The sequence below is a fragment of the Taudactylus pleione genome, unplaced genomic scaffold (assembly GCF_031769625.1).
Source record: "Taudactylus pleione unplaced genomic scaffold, aTauple2 ptg000198l, whole genome shotgun sequence".
In the NCBI taxonomy this organism is placed as follows: domain Eukaryota; kingdom Metazoa; phylum Chordata; class Amphibia; order Anura; family Myobatrachidae; genus Taudactylus; species Taudactylus pleione.
The window spans coordinates 10309682-10337529 of NW_028284600.1; the positions used below are offsets into that span (position 1 = coordinate 10309682).

General features: G+C 39.6%; 1 pseudogene; it reads left to right on the forward strand.

Moving 5' to 3' along the window:
* The first annotated feature begins 1167 nt into the window (after window positions 1–1167).
* LOC148518856 (alpha-2-macroglobulin-like protein 1) overlaps window positions 1168–27848 on the forward strand; it is a 110684-nt pseudogene continuing 84003 nt past the window's right edge.

The following is a 27848-nucleotide window of genomic DNA, read 5'->3' on the forward strand; positions in this document are numbered from 1 at the left end:
TAGCCTTAAAATGACCTCTGCACCCTACCAAGAGTCCTCCAATTATCGTGCACAAATTAAATATAACTAAAGACTGCGCTATAAGGCCACCTCAATATTATGACATAATAAGGACCTGAATATTAGATACGTAAAATTAGGTGCAATCACTAAATAGGATGCTGCTATCAATAACACAGTGGTCACCTGGTAAGCTATATCAAAAAAGAAGGAATAGTGATAGCGCAACCACAAATGAGTATCAAATAGATTAATGGGTAAACAGTAAAAACTCAGGATCCCTCAGGAGCACACTAAATATAACCTATAACAAGGCAGTTCTTTAAAAAACATATTTTTATTACACATTCAATAAGTTATTCATGTAAAAGACAAAAAAGATAAATATGACAGTAACATCATTGATTAATGCTGGGTATGATTAGATGAACATTTGCATTAATATGTGTGATTGTTCTGTAAAAATTTTGAGTCAATGTATAGAACAAGATGTAGAAGCAAAGATATAAAAAGAATTAAAAATAAATATAAAAAATAAAATAAAATAAATAGATAAGTCCCTAATAGGGAAAATCTATAAAAATTCTCAAACACGTCGCTGTATAATATTGAAAAAAACCTAACCTGGAGGTTGGTATAATATGCAGTCCGTGTCTCACAGTGTAAGGAGGATGCTTTACCCGATGGTTTCCCCGGATGTTAATTGTCAGCTCGGCAGTTGGGCAGCTTAGTGCAACATCCCAAGGGAGGTTAGAGATATTCCTGTTCTTATTGTATTTTCTGTAAGTAAATAAACATGCAAGGATGTGCATGGGTGAAGGTTAAAATATCGCACAATTTGCAATTTTTCTATTTGTGAATTCGGTGAATGAAAAACAATTTTTAAATATTTTTGTATTAAATTATTTGGGTTAGGACAGTACTATTGAACACCATGTTTAAAAATGATTACACTTTAGTCAATTTGGACCAAATATTTGTATTTATCTATGTTGAAAGTACCTTGGAGCTGACCAAGCATTGCCTAACAAATATTTGTTGTAATATGTTCAATGTCCTATTTGCTGATGCAAAACACCATGAACATGAGTGTGTATAGCCACAATAACCTATTAAGTCATACAGATACAAGGGACATAGTCACTAGCTGATCCTAAATCCTACACAATGGTGTCTTACACCTTGTATGTGGGACTGACTTTTCTGCACATCTCTTGGACATTGGCAGCAAAACTGTGAGTACATTTATTTGTCTTTCTATATGTATTTCTGGATGAATTTATTGGTTTTGTACATATTTTTTGTGGGAATGATACACATAATATATAATAATTGAGAACACTTTCATTTTGACTTATGGTTAAAAAAACACCAACCCTGGAGGTTCTGGGGAGAATGAGCACTGTCAGTTTGCATGAAATTCCTCTAGGCATGCTCATACAGTAAATGTACACACAGTGCTATAGCACAGCCCTTGTGCACCATGGGTCAGCCTCACCACTCCCAGCACATGTGACTTCATGACATCATAGAAGAGGGGCCAGGACCTTAAAGCAGAGTGCCAAGTGGCTCTATAGACTGCAGGGTATCATTCTAGGCAACCAATAACCTGAATTCAGGTACCAGCAGGGCAGTGATGGTGACTCCCTATCACCTCAGTGACGGCACCAGTCACACACCCCTACTTATGGTCCTGTGCACACATATGTGCGATTGCAGACCTGTAACTTGCAACTCCATATGTCTGGAGAGGTAGCAGGTGTTAGGTAAGGTCAAACTTTTACATTAAGCGCCTTATTATGAAAGTGTGGCTTGAGATGTGTGTGGCTCTACATATGGGCAGACATGCTATTTTTGCTTGCAATTTTTTTGTTATATGACCTTTTTTCATCAGTCCCTCTATGAACTTCTACAAATCATAATACATGTAACTAAAACAAAAAAACATTGTATTTAAAAAAGAAAGTATACAATTGTACCCTTCACAAATCAAAATACTGAATTAAAAATAGCACTTTGGACTTTATTTCATGGACTTGCTGCAAATTGTAAAGTGTATAAAATAAAATGGGGATTTACAGTATGTGCCTGGCTTTTTGCATTAATAATATCTCTATTATATGAAATTTGTTAACAATATTGATTGAAATACTAATCGATTTAGTTGATATCTCATTAGAGGTAACTTATATACTCTTTTGCTTATAACTACTTACATCTCAGTCATCCCGCTTTTTTTGGGACAGTCCGAGCAGGGGAGTAGCGAGGGTGGCTCTGGTTGAGCATGAGCTCCGGGTGCCAAAATGGACAGAGGGCGCCATCCAGGGTGCCTGGAATTCATGGGCACTACTCAGTATGATGGCCACCTGTTAGTTTAATCTGTTTGTTTGCTCCATATCCTAAATAAGTTATGGATCTGAGATCCATTTCTACATTTCATGCTCCCTCAAGCTGCTCAGATTTCCTCCCCTCCGGCCCTCCCTCCTGTGATCATCTTCTGTCACCACCGCTTTCCTGTCAGATTGATTACATTCCCTTCTCACCTCTTTAATGCCCTCCCCTATCTACCCTGTGATCGGCTCTTTGCCCCTGTCCACTCCTTTCTTATTGGCTTCTGTCACCTCCCCTCTCCTCTCATTTCTTATTGGCTTTGGTCACCACCCCTCACTGATCGGCACTTTCCTCTCCCCTCTCCTCTTTGCATTCCTCCATCCTTCTCTCCAGGGGTGTTTTTAGTGAGGAGGGGGCCTGTGTGCAGTCTCCATCACAGGCTCCCTCCTCTCCGTTCAGCAGCAGGCAGCGCCCTGAGCTGTGCGTGGCCCGCGCCGGAGTTATAGACTCTGAGCACTGACTAGAGTGTGCCCAGAATCTATAGCGCATGCAAAGGTCACCAGGAAAATGGCCATGGCAGCCATTTTCCCTGTACTGCACATGTGAAAACAACTGAAAAATGAGCACTGCAGCCATTTGCCAGACTTTTTACAGTGCCAGAGCCCCGCACCAATGTGGGACTCTGGAGAGGTAAGTATATTTTGGGTGCAGGGTGTGTGGTGCGGAGCCCCCTTGGGGCCTTTGTGTCCCACACACCTGCACCCATTATAGATACGCCCCTGCTTCTCTCCTCATTGTGCTTCAATGGACTTAAAAGTGACACATCTGAGGTAAAGTCCTAAACTTCAATTATAAGGTATTAGATTAAACAAAGTCACTGCTTTGCTAATTAAAGTAATGGAGGTGTTCCAAGGCATGACCACAAAGTGTTATTTGAAAGGTCTTTTAAAAAATATTAGGAGACCTGAAATAATAATAATGGTGGTAGAACAGGACATGGTTAGTATACTCACATTAATATAGGTGCAATGTATATTTGCTATGTAGGAGCATAGCTGAGAAGGGAGCTTCCCATAGGTGTTCCCACCTAGGGCAATTAGGGCAGTAATTGCAGTCATAAGCTGTTCACCCTGTGGAATCTCACTGTAGCGCATGTATTTTGGCAATTTACGTTGAATGACCAGAATATATAATACAATCTACTCTATTTACTAATAACAATGATTCAAAGAAGATAACAGTCAGATCCTAGATGCTATACATAAATAAAGCATTACCAAAGGAGCTACCCCTAATGTCAGGCAGTGCCTCACTGAAGCATTCCATTCCTCCAATGGTACCTCAATGCCAAGTGTCATACTGCCACTGTTTGCTCTTTTTCTCTTCACTTCAGTATTCCCCTGCAGACTGGCCATAACCCACTGGCACAGTTCAGTACAGGGATAAGGGAGGGGGCGGGGGTGGGGGGTACAACATGCACTTTCTCTGGGTGCCATGGTTCCATGCTACTCCTCTGAGTCCCAGTTTGAAAGAACTGTCCCATTGTCCAATGAGCAACACATTTATCCAGATTTGTGGGAAGGTGGAAGGAATTTCCCCTGCTGTACGCAGTGGAGGTAGGTGTTAAAATGTGTGTGCTAATATAATGTATTTTTTTAGGATGACAGAATAATAAGGGGGTGGCCTCTAACATGAAAAGTGCTATGTAAACTCACTATGGTGCAGCCACAGCCGCACCTTGGACCTAATCAGAAGTGGATGCAGTGTCGATGGCCAATGTTGTTATTCTGCGCCTGTGTTCTGATGATTACCGCAGGGAATAGCAGAATGGATTTTGGTGGCCAGCCAGACATGGACGCGTCACTGACAGCATTTGCTTTTAAAGATGCAGGAGCACTGACACAAGAATCCATGGTCAGATAGGAAACTGCGTCTGCCATGGGGCTGGTGCCAGTTTTGATGGTGCAGCAATAGTGTAAGCTACAGTGACTGCCAGTGAGAACAATCCAAAGAGCTAAGTAGAGTATTGCAAACTAATAATGAAAATCAAAAACTTTAAACAAATATTACCTTAGAATTGTATGATTTTTCTTTGGAGCTAAACTAACCTTTATTACACCGATGTGTCTTATTATACTTAGCCACAGTCTTCAATAATGATTGTTCACTGTTTTGTACCAATTTCTCACTGGTGTCAGAGGGGTCCCATAAACCATAATTTCATGTTGTGATGATTGGAAATTATATTTATTGTGGATTTATCAAAATTATCTTGCCAGTACATGCTCTTATCAGTGACATAAAATTCAGCCCAAATTATCCACAAGGCAATACAGGCAGGTGCATAAGGGGTCCGTCTGCCAACGGCCACAGTATGCAATGACCAGGCTGCCAGAACCTCATGGGATAATAAGACCCAACAGCTACATGAAGAGAAAAGGGGCACACTGCAGTTTGCACTATTGGGAAAATCCCATGAGACTGCAGAGGGGTCGGAGGAGCATGTGCTGAACTCTGATTTGAAGAGCCTATCAAATGATCCTCTGATTTTTCTGAGTTAGATAAATAGAACTACATTGCCATTCCCATTGAGGAATGGCGGTTCTCTATAGGTTACAGCTTTCATGCATTGTCCCAGTACTAAAAGTTCCAAAAATAAAGCAGAAAATTATTTTATATCCTTTTTGGAAGTATCAGAATGGTAAATAAGTCCATTCATTATAAATCATCTATGTAAATGGTATTACAGCAATACAGAAGAAAAGAAAGGACTCTGTGTGGGGGCACACTTGAAGAATATATATTTATTCTTATTAGTAATTAAAATATAGCTTTTATTGATATAGAAATATACAAATATATGGGAGCTAGTCTACCTAACAGTGTCCTCACTTGATTGTGCTGCTGCTCCCTCTAGGAGGAATTGCTAACCTCCAATTATATATAGGACAACACACTTAAGAAGGAAATTAATCCTTCCACCAGGGAAGCGCTGCTCAATCAATAATGCATTTATTCACATAAGCATACAAAACATGAGATACTTAAAACATGATAGACCATTGATCTAGGTTAAGCAATATGAGCAAATTGTTAAAATGGTATTGAAACAACCAATAACTTAGGCAAAATATTTTCAATAAAAATAATCAAGATTCTCTTAGCCTGTTGTTATATCAAAGAATAATGCCAGCTAGAAATTACAACTTTGCACCATTGTCTATATCACATGGAAAATAGAAAAGGTAATATATAAAGTGTGGTCTTCATTTTTACTCAGGTTTTTTGTACTGTCATATGTAAATATGTTTGCACTCACAGACGGTTAAGAAATGTGGCTCAATCCTGGTTTCCCATATAGATGTAGCTTAGAATATTGCACCAAAAATCTTACAAAGACAACTGTGTAACAGATCCTGTGGGAAGTATCCCTCTAAGGTAAGTTTGCACATGCCCTGCTAGGGAAGAGCAAATTGATAGCACTTATACATCACAAAATTTAGAGTTTAAATAAAGATATGACAAATCATATTGCATCACAAATTTAATAATATCACAGTAAAAAAAACTAAAAATAATTTTAGATGCATTAAATATATAACATGTGTGTCATATAAAACAGGCACGCAAGTAAAATATATACTACTTTATACAACCAAGCTGTTAATTGTTATCCAATACAAAGGCAAGGTTAATTATAAGATAAAAAATAAGTTGTTCAGTTGTACTTGGTTCTTTTCACCAAATTAGCACAAGTTCAGATTTATCTTATTAGCTGTCCAAAACATGTGAGAACCAAATAGCCAATAAGATTCAGTTTTCAGATCTGAACATAATAGGGCCAAAACCAAAGCATTTATTTCTAATTATAAGGAATGCAGCTCTTATCGCTGCTTCAGTAATATAGTAATTACAGTATGCACCCATAACAAAAATTTATTTTTAAAATATCTCTACAGACATATCATAATTCCACTGCTCTGACATAATTAGTACCTCTTTATAAAAGGGCTCTGAAATATTCAAAAGCATCTTTTTATAATTTCACTGTAAAGTTTATGGTAGGGTAAGCACAGAGAAAATATCATTAAAATGTCCAGGGCCTCAATGGCTTCCATGCTTCTGCTGTTCACTGTTATGCTAGTTGCAGTGGACGATGAATGAAAGAGCAGGGGGTTGGCAGTGGATTGAAATACAGATAAATGGGAGGTATTGATTTGAAGAGGATCATGGCTGCCTGCCCTGATGCGCATCATACCCTGATACTCTGTGCACTGCCCAGTGCATCATTGCAGATGGCCATGACCTTCATCAGCTCCATACCTCCCACGTATCTGTCTTTTAATCCACTGGCTCCCTGCTCTCTCTATATACTTCCTAAATCAGAAGAGAGATAGATATGCTACACTGACTATGTATCATTATACCCTATTCCTATGCAGTTCTTCCTCCCCCCTTTTTTGGTAAACAGTATTCTAACCTCCCTATTTACTGCCCTCAGGCACTATGCTGTCATCTTCCCCTCAGGGATTATCTCTCATCATTCAGAGAGCATCTGCATACACCTGGAGGGAGCTCATGGAGAGAGCAGAGTACGGATATTTTTAAACCTGGCGAATAAGAATACAACACTCATAGACAGGACCTTCCAGAAGGACTATGTATTTACCTGCTTGCCGCTCCAGGTAAAAATCCCAAAACAATTCTATATACTATACCAGAGGTTCCCAAGCTCAGTCCTCAAGGCACCCTAATGGTCCAGGTTTTAAGGATATTCATGTTTAAACACAGATAGTTAAATCAAAAGATTGAGGTGCTAATTAAGTCACCTGTGCCTAAGCATGCTTATCTTTAAACCTGACCATTAGGGTGTCTTGAGGACCGAGTTTGGGAACCTCTGTACTATACTTTATATTATTTTATGAAATCCAACTAAAATAAATAAAACAGTCGAAAACATGATTGCTTTACTACATACCATAATGGTCTACAAACTTCAGGTCTCATTTATAAATGCTGAGTACATTGGTAACAAACCTTATAATTTGATATGCTCTACAATATTCATATAATATCACCAAATACATGGCTCCTCTAGGATTTCAGACACACAGCTACAGTATATTATTTAATTTGTATTTTGGCTTATCACTTTGTAGGTTCCTGATCCTGAGTTCAAGAATGCAGGTGGCACATTGGAGGTCTCCATTCAAAATGCAGGGGAAACCATAACCAAAAGCAGAACAGTTCATGTGAGGAAGAAAAGAACCAGTGTTCTAGTCCAGACAGACAAGGCTGTGTACAAACCCGGACAAACTGGTAATTGAATAGGAAGTGAGGGAAGTGGTAACACCAAAAATTCCCAAATTCCAGCATGTTTTCTTTTAAAAGTAAAATTTAGTCAATTTTGTAATTAAAAGGTAGCAGTAAGCTTACATTTGTATTTATAATTATATGCATCATTAAGACTTCACTTCATGAAGTCAGTAGACTGAGGTGTATTTTTGAAGTGACACTTTGGACGACTTATATGAAAAGACTAATGTTTACTTCCATTTTCTTTAGTCATCAGATGGGATCACACACATGGACAATTTGTTTAACTCAACAGAATAATACTGCAGCAGTATTAAAAAATAAGCACAATTAAAGGGAAAAATAAATTATATATTGCATTATGCATGTCTCAGCATACACATACATATACTTTTAAATTACTTATCCCCTTAGACTACCCATTGTTTATGGGAACTTATCTTGAACCTGAAATAGTTTGTGGGCTGCTAGTAATCCAGATACTGGAGCTTGGAAAATTGGGTCTAGGTTCTTCATTGTCAATTTACCTCCAGACTTAAATCAAAGTCTAGAAGCATTTCCTAGTGAGAATTATTTCCTGGCTTTTCCATGAATGAGAGAGGAATTATTTCCTAGTGTATCCATGAATGTGAGAGGATATTACACATTATCTCATCCTGCTGCATACAAGTTCACTTAGCTTCTGGCACTACTACATTGTGTGCTTGGTTTCCGGCTCCTTATTAATCCCAGAACCAGTTCAGGAACCCTTGACAAGAAACTCTTTACAAGACTGGAGAGACATTCACATGCCTGTGTAGCTGACTGGTGCACAAGAAGCAGACTTTTAAAGAGACTTTAAAATACTTTAATGTGGGGGGAGGCAGAGGGAGATGAAAGTTGATTTAGATTTTCCATACACGTTCCCAAGAAAGCTCTGGAAAATATTAAATATATCATACATTAAAATGCTTCAAAAATTATAAAACTCATTTTTATTTAAAGTTTTCAATCCTTTTACTAGTGTAAACACAGCTGAATTAAAGCGGTAGAGGGTATAAAAACGACTGCTATGGTATCCATTTACAGTCACATTAATCACAAATGTTAAGAACAAATAGAAAATGAGAATCTAAAACTTATATTGGACCTCATTCAGAGCTATTCAAATGAACCGTTCGCTCTTTGCGGTCTGTTCACGCCTCTAGTTCTGAACGAGCGAACAAAACATGCGGTCGTGTTTTGGAAAACTACGCCCCCTGGCCGCTCGCATCCTACGTCATGTCCGCTATTTATTAGATTAATCGAGTACATCGACCAGCTTATGAACTGCTCGCTATTCTTGTGGTTGGTTTTTCCTACCGCAATCTTGCGAGCAGTTCTGACTATAAAATAACCCAGTGACGTGGTCAATGATGCTGCTGTATTAATTATGCACACCCTTAAAATGCCCGTTTTGACCTTTAAGCACGCCTGCGTTCTGATCTCCACTCCCCGTTTTCAAGCACCTTCCCCTGTTACCACCCACATACGCCTCCTCCTTTCACTCAAAATAGCAGGCATTCGCTATTTAGTAAACAAACGATTTTCGGCCGCACTGACTGGTTCACGCATGCGTATTACGATCCATACGCATGCGCAGTTGTGCAAACATCGCTCGGAACAAACAAGCGGCCGCTTACGAGCGGCTCTGAATCAGGCCCATAATACAATGCATACATTTTTGCTTTATTATACATTTACAACAGTTCAGCATGCTGTTGCATAATTCTAAATACTGTATCTAACCATAAGACAAAGAATCTGAACTGTGGGGACACAAAACTTTTATGAGTTTAAAAAGTATAATTCAACTTTAAAGGTGCATACACACACAACGATTTTTTGAACGATTATCGTTAACGATATCGTTTATCGTTCAATCGTTGAAAAAATCGTTCACTTTCTGAGTTAAAACGATGATCGATTATCGTTCATGCGCATTTGAATTTGTAGTTTGTAGTTTATAGTTTGTACTTCAGTCAGACTGACCAACTGAACGATTTTCAGTAAGGGAATATGCAAAAATCGTTTGTAGATAAAAAAAAAATCGTTCATTACATTTAGTAAATTAATGATTTTAGTAAACGATTTTTGTTCATTTTTCCCTTGAAAAAATGAACGAAAATCATTTACTAAAATCATTCATTTACTAAATCGTTGTGTGTGTATGCAGCTTAAAAAGTTTATAAAACTGTAATGTATTCAAACTATATATTGTACTTTTGGAGTGAGATTTAGAAGTATAATTCAACTTTCAAATGTTTATAAAACTGTAATATATTCAAACTACATATTTATGCTTTTCCAGTGAGATTCAGAATTCTGTCCCTTGATGAAGATTTAAAACCAAACAACATTTTGGTAAGTCTGAAATCTCACAAAAAACAATGTGGATATTCATGTTAATTACAATTATTCAAATTCTTTCAGTTTATAGTATATCCCAACTTCTAAATAACTTTTTTCTAGGTAGATTTGGGTTATTTTATTTATTGTTGCTAGATACTGTATGACAATAAATAATTTCTGTGAATTGTATATAATTGTATATATATAGCAATGTATTTGCCTGTTTATGGGTAATAAACACAAATACGTGTGGCGAGACAATAAAATTCTTGGAAGATGCAGTTTCTCATATTGTCTAAAAATCAAGGGCATGATTCAGATTTGGTAATAGAGTAAGTTAGAGCAAGTAACTGTACCTGGACAAACCATGTTGCAATACAAGGGGTGCAACTACATACTTTTTTTTTGCAAGCAGGGTAAATACTGGCTGCTTTTGCATGTAGCACACAAATGATGGAGAGCTTTATTTTTACACTGCAATTTAGATTTGAGCTAGGACAAACACTACTCAAATCTAAATCTCTGCACATTTTAAATCTGCCCACCTGCAGTGCAGCAATGTTACTTGTTCTTTATTACTCAATTCCCAACTATGAATCAGGCTCCAGGGACCAAATATAATAGGGTGAGAGTTTAGAAAAAGTGAGAGTTTAGTAGTAACCTCTCACCTTGGTAGAGTTTTATCTTTAAAATGGGAAAACATCTTGATGAGATTTTAAATTGTGGGAGTTTTTTTAGTCTGAAAAACATGCGTGCTTGCTCTGTTGCTTTGTTCTTGGACTCTATTACATTGACCAAGTTTAAAAAGTGTGAAAAAACTCACATTTTCTAAACTCTCACCCTATGACATTTGGCCCCAAGTCTCTATTGGAATCAGCTCTAGGGTCTAGATTTATGAAGTGGCGGCATCTCGGCTGGTTTGATCTGGAAATTTTAAGTGGTAGTAATTTTAAGTGCAAAATACGGTGATTTAAATTTTGTAAATCTAGCAATAAATTTGACTTGTCACTTGTTTTCATGAAATGGAAATTCAAGAGCTAATGTCATTGATTTAATTATTGGACAGTCTAATTTATAATAAAGTTTGGTACACATGATGCAATGGCAATCTTTAATAATCCATTATTTTTTAAGCTATTAATATAAGAAACAATTATCTCATGCAAATAATAATTTGCATCTAAATTATACACAGTCAAACAGCAAAAATATACACAAATTCCATTCAGATATTACAATCTTTTGCATTATTGGTATTTCTGCACATTTAATTGGGATCATACTGTATTTCATTGCAACCAATAGATAATATTTTTTAAATGTAAAAAATGTTATTTTATCCATCCAAAAGTGCACGTGGCCAGCTTTAGAAAACATTCTGAAAAGTGTCACACTTTGTACAGTACATGGAATTTTGTTTTTCATTTTATAGTAACCATAGACTTAAATGCATTGTAAAAATCTTTTTTTTTTTTTTTTTAGATCCCAGTTGTAGAATTACAGGTAAACTATTTGTTTGTTTTCAGAATTTTTTTTTGTACTGTTTTAGTTGATTAAAGAAAGACAGTGCAGTGCGTACATATTTGTGTTGTAAAATTAATTAAAAGTTACATTAAAATGTATTCTTGTTACAGGTTACCAAAACAATATATAAAACAAACAAAGAAAGCTACACAGTGTGTAGTCAATAGTTCAACAATAATGTTTTTAGAGTTTACAGATTTTAATTACCAAAAAAGTTTCTACGAATAGTAATAAATATTATGTAACCATAATACTTTAGGAAGTACATGCTGCTAGTTAAATGTAAGTCCTGAATTGTCCATTGATGTTTTTAATTAAAAGTCTTTGTGTTTCACAATGGAACAAGTACCAAATGTTTGTAAAATATTCTCATCCATTTTTAAATAGAAAATTGTGACTCTCAAGTGAGCAGACATTTTCTCAGCTTATAAGAACAATTCTTAGGGCTAAACTCAGGGAAAACAATAGGTTTTCCTGGGTGGTGACTGGGGGTTGGCCTTAAGTGATGTATAAAAATATGTTCCATAAGTGTGTTATGGGCGTGTCATGGGCGTGTCTATGAAAGTATCTGCATTCTCAGAGGCACAACCACAGCCACAGAGGCCAGGTTCAGATGGAAGCATAGGGCAGATGCAAGAGTCATTGATGCACGTGATGGTGCACCGATGCTGGAGTATCTTTAATCACCGGTGATGTTATACCGTGCAGCAATGCCGAAATGGGTGTTTTAGTGCTTGCATATACTGGTTCATGCTAGTACATGAAGGGAAGGCAGAAATAAGCATTTGCATATTATTACCAGCGCTGCTCGGCTAAAAGATGCAGCGGCCATTGCGTGCACTACTGAATCAGGCCCTATGTGAGTAGTATGTGTGACACATACACATTTGGTACTGTATGTTCTAATTAGGTAGCTGTTTCATTGTGAAATAATTTTATGTGCATGTAATACTGTATATTGTACAGCAGCTGTAAGCAGGTTGAGATATTCCAGCAACTCCTGAATGCTTGAAGGTAAATGTGGCCAGGCCCATAGGACTTTTTTGTTATCAATCTCTATCTGCTGCAAGTCAATGTGAAATAGATGGTGACAGACAATTATAATGCATAAAACATCACAAGGGTATTTCAGGACATGAGTTCATTGATCTTATGGGAGGGAGCAATGCACTTGCGTGATTTGTCAGTAAGGGCAGAGATGTACATAACGTAATGGGGGAAGTATCATGATGTGGTAAGATGAATGTGAGAGAGCAAGAAGCTACAGGTTGAGCAGTAGATAGTGAAAAGGGAAGGTTTGTTTTTCAACAGCACAGAGTAGACATGTGATTATCAATGCTATATGATAATGGTATCTCTGTATGAAATGAAGGTCATACATCTAGATGGCTTCCTCTTTTAGGATCCAAGAAAGAAACGGATTGGTCAGTGGCTGAATGTGAGCCTCAATCATGGAATTACAGAGCTCTCCCTTCCCCTCTCCTCTGAGTCCCAGCTGGGGGAATATTCCATCAGGGTGAAGGACACCATGGAAACCTTCCATGTAGAGGAATATGGTGAGGAAATTTCCTATTAGCCAAGATTTAGAACTGGCTTGCTGTGTATTCTCTAATTTGTATTCAATATATATTTACAGTGCTGCCAAAGTTTGAGGTCACCCTTCAGTTCCCCAAGTATGTTATGTTTAACAGCAAAAACTTCTCAGTTAAAATATGTGGCAGGTGAGTCTATATAAAATATATAAAAGCTTCACGAAATGTAAGTTTTTATTGCAGAAATATTTTTGTATGTCCACAGTAGACTTCCATTTATGCAGAAAGTGCATTATAGCACTAAGGAAGATCAGAACTTGAATAGGAGAGTCCTATGATGGGGTGTCAATATGCACAGAATGTCAACAGTCACAGTGTCGATACTGAAATAAATCCAACATTGCCAGAAGGTCGATATTGTGAATGTCAACAGTTAGCATGTCGACATTGCAATTTCCCATGCACTTTTAATGTAACACTAACCCTAACTCTACACCTCACCTTAATTGCAGCCTAACACTAATCCGAACCTTAACCCTAATCTCACCCTAACCCTAGCATTGGGTGTAAACATGTTGAATTTTGTAATTCTAAATTTTTACATTCTGACTGTATACCCTATGATGGATGACACGATACTAAATAGTTCCACACAATTATATCAAGCACCTTGCATAGAGAATATACCTGTTTATTTTATCAAGACTTGCTACATTTACCCATAAACCAATATATGATCTCAAAATTCTACAAACATTAAACAATGCCATCCCTTGGCTTTACCAACCCAAGAACAAATCACCCACATTACAGTACATATATTAAAAATCTGAATTCGCCCCGTTTTTTTTTTATATATCTTATTGAGATTTGAAAAATAATAAAGAACATACATAATAAGATCGACAAATCTTAATTAGAAAGTGGAGGAAACAGTGTTAAATTACAATATGACCAATATAAAGGGTCCAACAATTTCATTAAACAGAGAAAGATACAGTATAACAAAAGACTCATCAATAAGCACATGTTATATCTAACTTAACACATTGAAAATTTAAAACAAACTATAATGAAATATTTAGACCCACTTACAAAAAGGATAAAAAGGATGTTTGTACAAAAAACATTGAATTCGCCCTGTTACTTGGTTATGGCACCACTGGCACATCGCCGGTACTCTTCACTGAGGACACTGCCAGCACCACAGCACTGCCATTCCATGTACTGAGGACACCATCAGCAACCCAGCTCTGCAGACACAGCCAGCAAACCTGCACTGAAGACACCGCTGGCACCCCCGCTCTGCCGACACTGCCGGCACCCTGCATTGAGAACACCCCTGCACTGCCAACACAGTCAGCAACCCGTGCGCTAAAGACACCACTAACACTGCCGACATCGCTGCTACCCTTCACTGAGGACACTGCCAGCACTGCAGCACTGCCATTCCATGTACTGAGGACACTGTCAGCAACCCCTGCACTGCCAACAGAGACAGCAAACCTGCACTGACGACACCGCTGGCACCCCTGATCTGCTGACACCACCGATACCCTGCACATGTACTGAGGACACCGTCAGCAATCCTGCTCTGCCGACACTGCTGTCACAGTAAATGCACTATTGGTGTATTCAGCCCACACTGTATAACACACTGTATCTGTGTTGGAAATTGGAAGCTGAACTGCCACATGTTAGTGCAACCTTTTGGCCTTAACTAGATGAAAAAAATAATATTGTGAGGTGGTCAAAATTAATTGAAAATGACTGGAAATAAATGTTTTTGAGGTTATTAATAGTGTAGGAACAAAATAGGGCCATTTTGTGTGATTTTTAGCAGTTTTTTTTTTTTTTTAAGAAAAAAATCCAGATCCAAAACTAAAACCTGAAAACAAAACACGGAGGTGAGGTTTTGGCAAAACCAATCCAGATCCAAAACCAGGGGAGATCCAGATCCAAAACCAAACCAAAACACGGGGGCCGGCACAAGTCCCTAGAGGATACTAAATCAATTATGTAGCAAAACAAAAGCATGGTGGAGAAAATAGCTCATTCCTTATGCACTGATATGTTAATTCTGTTTGCAGTGTACATCTCTGGCTCTAGAGACGCCAGCTTGCTTTGCTAAAAACAGGCTCACAAGGTTTTCCAATTTTTCAAGCCAAACACAATCTAGATATCTCTGAATATAAGTACTATCGATAGGGTAACAAGGGGTTGTTTATTGGCTAATATGGCTAGATCTTGGAAACCGGGAAATCACAGCCCTGCTGTTGTATATCACCCAGCAACGCATGCTCTCACTACTGATACATTAGCCAACTTTTTCTTGTTTCACTCTTTTTATTCTGACCTCTACACTCCTTCACCAAATAACCCAGATCAATAGACTCATTTACTAAATGACACTCATTTACAAAGGCTGTCCCTTGAGCAATGTGACCTATTCAGATTGTATATTAGCGAACAAGATAGGTGTGACACTATATAAGGTCTCCCCTTCCACAACATGTAACCTTATAATACAAGATTAAATAGAAAGCACTGGCCCTGATTCAGTGGTGCAAACAGTACCAATATTAGCGCAGTTGAGCAATGATTTGCAGAAGTATAAATAAACCTTACTGCGCACGCACAAACCACTGTGTGTGATGGTGTATGCATTTACGTATGGCATCGCTAAGAACTGCGACCCCTCTGTGATCCATGGGTATTTTAGGATGGAGTCTGGGAGGTAACCAAAAGTGATTGCAAAAAAGGAGGTGGCATTGGTGTGTTATGGGAGTGTAATGGGTGCATTTCAGCATGCGGCTGCGTTCTCTGTCACAGCACCGCAGCCGCAGCGGCCATATTTTAGAGAAATATGATACACCAGAGCAGTTGAGCATGCTCAGATATGTAAAGTGGACATCGCAGGGTTAGCTCAATCCGTCACAAAGAAGTACACAAGAGAAATGCTCAAGCTTCCATTTGCATCATTTCAAACTTGCAAATCTGTGAGACTGCATGAACTGTGTGCACCCCTGATTCACTCCCACAATAATTTGATTTATGCCACTATACTTTGATTTTATATATGAAAATATATTGATAGACTAGAAGATTTGTGCTTTATATGAAATATGCATATTTAGATGCTATTTGTCTCCAATCCTTCTTAGATACACATATGGGAAACCAGTTCAAGGAGAGTATAAGGTTAGCGTGTGTCAAAAGCCAAAAAGATATTATGCAGAGTTTATTGATGTTTCTGATGTTTGCACTCATTTCAGTGGAAAGGTGAGATCAAGAGAATGGTTGTCAAACTCTTTACATCATTGTAGCATATAGTGTGTATTGAACATCAAAGAGTGTTGTTGATTTCTGGGTTCTGCCTTATCTATATTGTTATGTAATAACTTAATTCTTAATTTTATTTTATTTGAACTAAATTTACCCTGGGTCCATTTATTTCCAAACAGTGTTTGTTAAGCATTCATAAAATACTTTGTTATTTAGAAATATCTCTAATATCTAGGCCTATATAATATCTACTGTTTCTCCAAAATAATGGTAATTAACCAGTGAATGTGTACAATATTTTGTGATAATTATTGCTGTGTTTATCAAGCCACTTACAGTAGTATGCCTTGTTACTCAATTATGACATTTTCCTATATAAAGGAGTAAATAAGTACAGGTATGTGGTAGGTATATTAACCACTTAACTGACAATAATTTTATTCAAAAACAACATAAAAAATTGTTGATTTTTAAAGTTAATTAAGTTGAAAACAGCTTTTTAAAAATATATTTAAAGATTTTAGATTAAAATATATGTCTAGGAGGGTCTTACATGGCACATGGTCCACGTTTCCCCAGGTAACATTAGCCTACACCCCAAAAAGTAGCAATGGATTCTCAAGTAGCAAAGGATCCACCAATGGCTTTAGTCTACACCCCCAGTGGTAATAGATCCCCCATTGGTAATGCCCCAACCCCGTAGTGTCCTTAGAACCCTATTGAAGGGCACCCCTTGCAGTGGCAATAAACTGTTATCAATAGAACCTCTGCACATGGAATTAAATTCCCTTGGGGCATTAACTCCCAGTGGTCATAGACAAACCCATTGGAACTTCCTCACACCCTCATGCTGAGAGCAGCAGAGCAGGCCTCTGGAGTTCTCATGTTAGTTGATTTGATATTTATCTTGGAGGTTGGCAACTAAGCAAATTCACCATCAAGGTGGCAGAGCACAGGCACAGGAAGGTGTTTACAAAGGCCTACATGACTAAGGTAGCTTCAAACACTGGTCTTTGCAAATTATTGTGATAAAGACTTATCAGGGTAAGGATGACAGAAGTCACTGTATGACTGAAGGAGTTTACACCAGGAGGCAGGACAGACTATGTAAATTGGTCAGTCCTTTTATGAGGTCAGTTATATATAATGTCTGCTATCCAATTAGAGTGTACAGTAGCTGGAGAAATAGTTTGAGGTCTCAGAAATTAATAAAAGTCTAATGCACCCTGCTGAGGACTCTTTGATTCAAGCTTCAAGACCAGAATAGTGTATTGTTATCTGTACGTGTTGTGCTGTATTTGAGCTTTTCTTTCTATTCCTTCTCTTTTCTCTTATCCTCTCAATTACCTTTTCTCTCCATATCTCTCTGCTTTTCCCTTCTGTTATTTCCTTTGGGGGAACTGGCAAGGATACCAAGTTTCTCTTGGGAAATTTTTTGAGTCTTTTAATACTTTGATGATTTCTTTTATCTGGACTTTTATGTGGATTGCAACTCTACAGCTGTAGTTTTATCTTATTTAGCCTGGCTGGTTTGGTAGCCAGTTGTCACCGAGAACTTCTTGATAACAAAGGCTTTCAAGAGTTAGACCCATGTTCACCCGGTTACTCCAAATGGTGGACATCCTGTGTGATGTTATTTAATATGACATTAGCACTCACTTTCATAGAGCTTTCTAGATTTCATAATTGGTGGCATTATCTAAGGTTGCAATTTATGCCATACCTTTTCATGCTGAATGTCAAGGTCCTGTTGATTAAGTTGTAGTGCTCCAAAACAGCCCAGTTGCAAAGGGGCCACCGAATTTCCCTAAAGGCGTGTTATGACCTTCGGATCTGCCCAATATTGCTGGCTTCAGCTTACTTGGTGCAGCACTCTGCTTATTCTCACTAAACCCTAAATGTAAGGCATTAGGTCATTAGAACTTGGATAGCTATAAGTGTTATGTGGTATATCTGATTTCTACAGGTGCCTGCTACTTCCTTGCACCATGGGACCTGAGGCTTCGGCAAGCTGTTGCCACTAAGAAACAGTCCTAGGAAGGTGTAATGAGGGATTTTTTTGCCTAATTTTTTTGTATACAGAGATCTGATTGGCTTATGGTATCTTAAAGAGTTGTTCATCTCAGAGCAAGTCCTTGCTTCTTCCCTACTCTTTTGCTTTCCTTCTGAAATTACTATCTATTTACTATTGGTTGCTGTATCCCTGACTTTTAATATTACTATTTACCAGAGGATCTTTTTCTGATATTAGGCTTACAGTATGAGGAATTTTGGCCACTCATTAGTGTTTTGGGCAGCTTAGTCTCACATTGCCTTGCAGACAGTTGCATTTCTGGGTACTTAAGAGGACCTCTGACTCAGTATAGCTTAATGATTTGGAATGCATATTAAGATTGGTCGTGCTAGTGGTGCCAGGTTCTTCGGGTACTGAAGGTTCCAGTAGTTCATCTAGGAGGTATGACCTGGGGAGATCAATGCCTGTGAAATGGCTTGATCCTATTGTCAGGGATTTTAAATGGTTGTTGGACTTGTGCCCCTGAATTCCTATTGTATGGTCTAACATTATCTCCCATGATAGTGTAGGGGGCTATTGACTTGGCACTTCACAAACTAAACTGCAACATTTCCTGTTTTTTTTTGGTGGCTAGCAGTAGTTTGGTTATTATTCATAACCTGGTCTGTTTTTTTGGCAAATACCTTTAGAAACCAGAGGGTCCATCTGACAGCTGACAGCTCTTCTCTTATTTGGTGCAATCTTTAGGGTGTTGGCTGATGTTCCTGCTAAGTTCCAGCTCATGGAGAGAGCCTTGCTGTAGTGGGGGAGCAGATTAGTGATGCATAGCTAGTATGCTCTCCTTCTCAGTTAGTCTTGGTTGAAATTCCCTGTCCTGGGGTCAGCAGCATCATCTGGGCAGATGAGTCATTCATCAGAAGCTTACATGAAAGAGTAGGGAGGAAGCATTTGAGCTTTGCACCAAGGGCAATATGTTACCTCTTTTTGTTATAGAATGAGGTCACTGCAGGTGTGCAGGGCCTGTGATTTTATTTGCTGTTCTGACTGCTTCCTCTTTGCTGCCAACATATTTCACTCATTATTTTTTTGTTGATATCGGTTAAAAGTATATCCTAATTTTAATGCCAATTAATTATGTTGTACATTTATTTCTATGGTGTTAGATGTTGGTTTTGGTTAAGAAAGGGCTGACTAATCCAACAAGGTGACATCTGCCATTATGGAGTTAGCAAACATGAATTTATCTAGTCCATATTTAAAAAAGGAGACTAATTTAGCTAAGCTAGTGAAATTAATGATTGTCTATTGAACAGTCTATTTCTATGGTTAAGTCCTAGAAATCTCTAAACATAGATGGAGCACAAATATCTAAAGGTCAAGTGTAAGTGCAACAACTAAGTAGAAACATAATGAATGCAAAGTCACATACTTTATAAACAGCCTGTAATATTGTATATCTCTCACCCTCAGTTGGATAAATCAGGATGTAGTAACATAGAAATTAAGAGTGAGGTCTTTAAGCTGAACAGCACTATTATGACAAATCAATTGAAGGGATTGGCCTTTATCACAGAGGAAGGGACAGGTAAGTTTATGATAATTCTTATTCCCAACACGTAGGATGAAGGGTGACTTTTATGTCTAATTTCCTTGAATACAAAAGTGGGCTATAGAATATGAGAACAATGCGTCATACATGCAGACTTATAATAGTGGAGGAGTTTTAGATATACCAAGTAGGCATAAGCTTTGTGCTACTATAGCTGGAAACAGTGACTATTCCAAGCCATCAAGTTGCCTCACTATTGGCACAAGCCCAATAATGTGTCAGTCAGATGTAAACAAATCAGTGTGGACATGCCTGATACATTTCTCAGCATTTCTTTATGTTAGCTCATATGTGCCATTATTCTTTTCACCACTCTAATAGGCCTCCATATGATTTCCTATAAGGAAATTTGCTCTCAGGTTTAATCAGTGGCGTCCCACTCCGCTGTGACACCAGGTGCAGGGACGGATGCCATGAGCGCATAGCCAAAAAGGGACATGGTCTCGCAGACGGGGGCATTACCTTGCTAACAGAGGATATGGCCCAGCCCATGCCATGGGTATCATCACTGGGGTGGTGGGGGGTGCCGGAGGTGCGGAGTGCCGGCTCCTTCACTGTGACAGGCAGGGCCGCCATCAGGGGGGGACTGTCGGGACTACTGTCCCAGGCCCGGACACTCAAACAGAAAAACGGGGCCCGGCCGGCTCCTTCCATCCGCCTGCCGCCGCTACTTTGAATGAATGGGGCCACCTAACCCACCCCTGCTTCCTTTTCCGCAAGGTTAAAGGAGCCCGCCGCCTGCTGCGAACGAGGTGCCTGTCCGCCCCCTCTGCCGATGCAACTTAATTGTACATTGGCAGAAGAGGCAGACAGGCCACCTGTTCATGGCGGGCGGTGAGCTCCTTATCCGGCGTGCATGACGTCATTAGGTCACTGTGCTCTAATGAAGAAGAGAGGAGCTGCGCCATCAACAGCCTGCACCTGGAACAAAGCCCAGGGGTAAGGTTTATATGCTGCCCGGCTGGGGGAGAAGGGATATATATGTGTATATATATATATATATATATATGTACACTATATACTGTATATGTATAATATATACTGTGTATGTGTATATAAGAATACCGGTGCCCTCCGCGCCAAACATGTCTATTTGGCTGTACACAAAAGATTTCCAATTGGCGGCACTCAGGAAATAATCAGACAAACATCAGGTTGTGTAACCAACATTTCAATGCTGTATACACGCATTTTCGTCAGGATGCACCCTGACGAAAATGCGTGTATTCAGCATTGAAATGTTGGTTACACAACCTGATGTGTGTCTGATTATTTCCTGAGTGTCGTATTACACAACTTGATGTGTGTCTGATTATTTCCTGAGTGCCGTCTTACACAACCTGAAGTGTCTGATTATTTCCTGAGTGCCGTCTTACACAACCTGATGTGTGTCTGATTATTTCCTGAATGCCATCAATTGGAAGCCTTATATATATATATATATATATATATTAATGTGTGTGTGAGTACACTAGACACAGATGCTGCATGTGTAAATGCAGTTGTATACCGATATACAGGCCAGTAAGCAGGGGTATGCGGCCGGTGCGGCCACACAGGGCGGGATTACCTGGGGGGTGGTATTAAATTTCCATACTTTTGGGGGGTCTTTCTCTGCCTATCTTTTCAGTCCCGGGCCCCACAATTTCTGATGGCAGCCCTAGTGATAGGAGCCAAGTGCTGCACTTAATGCGACAGTGCAGCACCCAGCTCCTGTCACTGAGGGGGACCCATCACCTTGGTGTCACCCCTCAGCAGGTGACACCTGGGTGCGGTCCATACCTCCCGCACCCACCTTGTGATGCCACTGGGTTCAATTAAGATTGAACTTAGCGATGTATGGCTGCACACACTGAGGGAGGAAAATCTCACTCATTTGTTTGTGGGGTGAGCTAACATGGGTGCGGTTTTCCTACTCAGATAACTCACGTTATGGGGCTGATTCTGAGTCACGTGTATCTATGTGCATGGAAGTATATTACACATTTTTGCACACCACGCATGCACAGATGTGAATTTATGCATATTTGTGTATGTCTGTCCTATTTTGAGTCAAAGGGAATGTGGCTGGATCTGTGTTTCCATAAAATTGGGTGTTTCTCTCACTGCCCTGATTTGTGTCATGGGATTCTCATGGGAGTGTCGTGGGAGTCTCATGGGAGTGTCATGTGATACTCATGGGAGTGTCGTGGGAGTGTCATGGGATTCACATGGGAGAGTTGTGGGAGTATCGTGGAGTATCATGGGAGAGTCATAGGAGTCTCATGTTGTGGGAAAGTAATGGGAGTCTAATAGGAATGTTATGGGAGTGTTGTTGGAGTGTCATGGGAGTGTTGTTGGATTATGGGAGTGTCATAGGAGTGTCATGGAAGTGTTGTTCCAGAGTCATGAGAGTGTTGTTGGAGAGTCATGGGAATGTTGTTGGAGTGTCATGAAAGTGTTGTTGGAGAGTAATGGGAGTGTTGTTGGAGAGTCATGGGAGTGTTGTGGGCATATATCTAAAGCTCTGTGTGACTCTGAACTGTGCATATAGGGGACAGTGCAAATGCCAATTCTAATGATGACAGCTGGCGGCTGGCATAACATCAGTGGGCTGCACAGCTTTCCATTTGCAGATGCACAGATCCCAGAATTAGCTGAACAGAATCTCGGTTTAACATATGGTTGTAAATCTGACTTCCACAGCTGTCCACATGAATCAGAATTAGACTCAAATTTCTAGCTGCAACTCCTTCCCTTGGCTGTGGCTCCCTCCCTTTGTTATACCTGGATGAGATGACACTTGATTATGGGCCTTATTCAGCAAGCAGCGCACAGGAAAGAACGCAAGTACCCAGCCACTACGAGAATATGCTAATCAATGCATATGCATGCAAATCGCAGCACAAGATGCACTCAGCCCTATATGAAGCCACCCATCTCCCTTTACTCAAAACCTGATTAGCACACAAGAGAGCGTAAACATCGGTAACATCGAGAACCATCAACCACATTTGCATAATAGTGGTTGACCAGACCTTGGCAATTTCCTGTGTGCACGGAGTCTCATCACTGCATCCGTCGCCGCCCTGACTTAATTATGGACGGCCCTAAAATGGCGTCCCAACGCATGGGCACGCCTGTGTTTGCTTGACCACCCCCCATCACCACCCACAAATGGCACTTCCTGTCAATTAATACCGGAAGGGGTCTGCATACACGCTGTGTGTAGTCTGCATACGCTTAACCCATCGCACTGGCTAGTTTGCGCACGTGCAGTGCGATGCATGAGCAATACAAAACCATCGGCCAATTGCGTACGTTCTCTCCTGTGCGTTGCTTACTGATTCAGGCCCTGTGATTGGAGGCATGGATTCGCTGTCGGCATAAAAAGTTGATAATTTGCCATACTCAGTGAAAACACATTATAGTAGGATAGAACAGATAAGTCCCTAAGTGGATTTATACATCTGTAATGCTTAGCAAAGCAACACAGTTTTTTTAGACTTTAGAATATATATGTGCAGGCCTTCTCATCCCCAGCTGAGCCTGGATGATGATTGTTGATTTGTTTAAAACAAGTGTGTATTGCATTGTAAAATCACTTTAAAAACACTGCTGTATCAGTTTTAGTGGTTTTGTATAAATGGATGTGTGTTCACCATTTGTGGCCACTCACACAACCAACATTATCAACTTTTCACTTACACCAGGGTCAGAGCTAACACATGCCCGACCCCTGCAAGAAGGAGCCATGTTTCCCTTAACTTTGACTACATGCCCACAACTTACTGTACTTTGCTGCAGTCAGATTCACACCCACTTCCTGTGATTCCACACCGATTCCAGTCTCAACTACAGCTCTTTAGTCACAGAGAGTTTCTCAAGGCTGATGAGACAGAAAAAAATGCGGATTGCAAAAAAACGCACATAACAAGATGGATTACTGTCAATACTGTATCACTCACTGGAACCTTACCAGGAAGGCAGTCAATACAGTAATACAAAAGTAAGGGGGCCGTGTGATGTGCAGGATGTTCTTCAGGAACCCTGGGAGGACATTTTTGCCATTGCCAACTCTTTCTATTCCAACCTTCTCTCTGAGAAGGCTTTAACTAGGGATACGATGGAACAATTTCTGACTCCATGTGTGAATAGTCTGTATTCAACACTTGATACCCTGAATGAGGATATAATGGTAGACAAGGTCAGAACAGCCATATACTATACATTTTGTCCATGAAAATTCCCCAGGACTGGGTGAATTTATATTTGGATTTTAGAAGACTGTTATAATTATTCAGGCCACTTGTCTTATGGAAGTGTTTAATATGTGCATGGGAAAGGGTTCACTCCCTCCATGAGGATGTATGTTCTTCTAGTGTTGCCCAGGAAAAAGACTCATCTAGAATTCATCCTTCTTAATTTGAATTGTAGGAATTTGGAAATATCATCTTCTCAATAGATTAATTAGTATTTCAGATGTGGCACTTTCACTTTTTTAGAAACTGGACCATGAAGGACTGAAGCACATTTAGTGCTGTCCTTGAAGACTGAAAGACTGTGGAATGGTGTACAGTAATCATGAGAAACATGGAAAGTGTATACTATACTGGTACTGGATCAGTCAAAAACCTTTGATCTGGTCAATCACTAAAATCTTTGGTTCCTGTTTGGCAACTATGGTCTTCCAGTGAGTGTAGTTTATTGAAATATAGTGATCCATAGGCAAACTGAGAGCTTCCCACTTGTGAATGGCTGAGTAGGTCCTGCCTTCAGGGTGGATTCGGGTGTCAGACAAGGATGATCCCTTCAATGTTTTTGAAGTCAAACCTCCATTCAAAGAGTGGAAGGTGGCACAGTGAGAGGAGTTCAGCTGAACCCAGAGACACAGTTAAAAGAAGTGTCTTAGCTGATGATGTCCTTAATGTGAATGTAGCAAAAGACAAGATATCTACACATACCCAAAAGCCCAAGGTTATAGGTTAAACAATGTAAGGTTCAATGTTTTCTGGAAGGGTGAGGAAGGTTAACAGTTTCCCTTTCTGAAGAGTCTCCCCAAGACCAACCAGAAGATAAAAATTCTTTGTATCAGAGATGGTCTGGGTGAATTTGCCTAGCAAAACTGGGAGCTTAGACTGGGGTAAGCTTCTACTAAAGTGGTGAACTGGAAGAAATGGACCTGATAAAAGCTTATCTGCTACCAGCATTTTTGTATCATAAGGTTTTGTGTTGTCCTGCAGAGAGAGTTGAGTAAAGTCGGCTCTGCTACACAGAAACAGTGGACCTGATTCTGTGTTGGACGCAACTGTCATGTCTGACTCAGTGGAGCTACGTTTTCATCTGTGCATGTGCCTGAGTCACACAATGCATGTATCCTGATGGTGTTCATACAGGGACACAGTACAGATTTGGATGCACGATAGCAGAACTGTATAGGCAGTGTATTGATTGTTCGTAGGTGGTAACAGATGGGTAACTAAAGAGACACGCATAGAGGTAGCATTCAGTGTCAGACTGGGGCATGAAGTGCCTACCAAGGAATGCAGTGGTAGGGGCCAAAAGTGAAGGGGTGTGGCTATTCATCAGGGGGGGTGTGGCCAGCCACCATTTAGGAACTTGCATAACCATTACAGAGGACATGCAAAGAGCAAGGCCCCTTTATAAAGGCAGGGACAGGTCTCTGTCAGGATCACCCACTTTGATTGGCTGGAGGGTGAATCTTGGTGTAGTTTCCACAGAAATAAAGCACCCAAGTTCATCCATGATCCTGCTCCACCAAGTTACTGACCCTCAAGTAGTAGATTAACAATATATAACGTAAGTGCATGGTCTTAAACATAACCCCTGGAGGTATAGGTGGGGCCCTCAGGATGTGGGGCCCACCATGGATTTCCCCTGTACCCCAATGGGCCAGTCCAACCCTGGTAGCATCTTATGGGAGTGCCATAGGCATGTCACTGAAAGCAGTTGCATACAGAGAGTCTTAGCCACTCACATAGAAGGCCATACTTAGACAGAGAAATTGCACCCACCATAGGGCTGGTGCAGGTTTGATAGCTAAAGGCGCACCAAGCAACATTTCAGCATCTACAGACTTTAACAGTGGACATCTCAGTCCTTGTACATTTGGACACATGGATGTACACCAGGGAAATGCTTTGGCAAAAGTGCCATCTATGGCAGAAGACACTAGGATGGCTGCATACGACTCAGAATCATGCCTGGTGCGTCCAGTGATTCATAGATGTATGTCTACATGGGCAATTATGGTATAGGTGCCAATATAAATCAGTGGATACAGTTGCAGCGAGGAACAATAGTATGTTATACATTAATGGCCATATAGAGAAAGTATAGGTAATGAGTCTCATATACAAGTCGGGTGCTCATTGCTACAGACAATGCAAGATTAACAATGCATAACACAGATAGTGGGGGTCTCCTCAGATCTGAGCGAGAGCCCCCTACATGAACATGACACGCGTTTCACACATAGCTTTTTCAAAACATCAATATTCAGGCTTTATACATCAGCAGCCTGTGGGTCACTCCTTTTCTTTTAATGTCTGGTATCAGACAGTGCATTGAATTATACATTGTTATTTAATTATACAGTATGTTAACTGGTAGAACAAGAACATGAATGAATAGACTATGCACTGTTATATCCATGTTGTCTGTAGCTATGTCCTCTATAATGGTTGGTTAATTCTCTGTGGTGGCTGGCCACTTTTTAAGCATAAGCCCCTACTGATGCCCTCCCCCAGTGGGCCCTTTATGCCCCAGTCCAACACTGAACATATTATAGTTATATCATGGGAAATTATATTGTGATTTCCTTCCATTTACTAGACATTATTATTTTGGGATATATATTTTTTGATACATACCAACTATAACATCTAAATACATATTGTTTTAACATTAGCACACATTTCATTTTGCAGATCAAGAATACAGCTATGCCTTTGTACCCATAGTACTATGGGGGTGATTCAAGGTCCGATGGTATTGCTATCACCACTGCTACCAATATGCTGCATTCTGCATGCATTACTGTTCTGAGTTGCATCCATGGATGCAGCATCAGAACATCTGTGTGGTACTCTGCCGGCTTGACTGACCATGAGGTCACTCAAGCCGATGAACGCAGTAGCTCAAAAGAGGCCAAGAAATCTCTGTCAGCCAACGAAGATCCAGGCCTCTTCCCTAAACCCATGGATCTTTAATTTTGATAATGATACCTCAGCGCTCGACCTGTAAGTGATTTATTTGTATGAATAAATAAATTGATAAGGGTCTGTGTGTTTATAGATCCGTATTTCAGAATGGATCAAAATAGCTGATTATTTACAGAACATATATAAATTGATATTTAAGTGCTATGAAATACGGATCTATTCATTACCAGTTAATAATTGGTTTATTCACTTATATCTTTCATATATAGTTGAGATTTTATACCAAACTGTACTTACCTGCTAATAGGAATTTAGCTAACATTGTAAGTACCTGGTAACAGCATATACCAACTTTTAATGGTGCTAACATTAATTGACATATAAACGATTTTAAAGAAACACACATACCCTTATCAATTTATTTATTTATACTAATAAATCACATACAGGTCGAGCGCTGAGGTATCATTATCAAAATTAAAGATCCATGTGTGAAGTGAGGGTGGTTACCTCATATACTCACAGCTGCCCCCACCACAAGATTAATTGCTCTTAGAGCGTTTGTACATACATACATTAAAATTGGAGATAAACTCTTCCCTAAACCCAATTCGTGGCTACACACCACCATTTGGGGAAACGGAGCCTATCGCCGCCCCCTCCCCACCCAGAAATGGCAGCAGACTGTCAATCACTGACAGTCT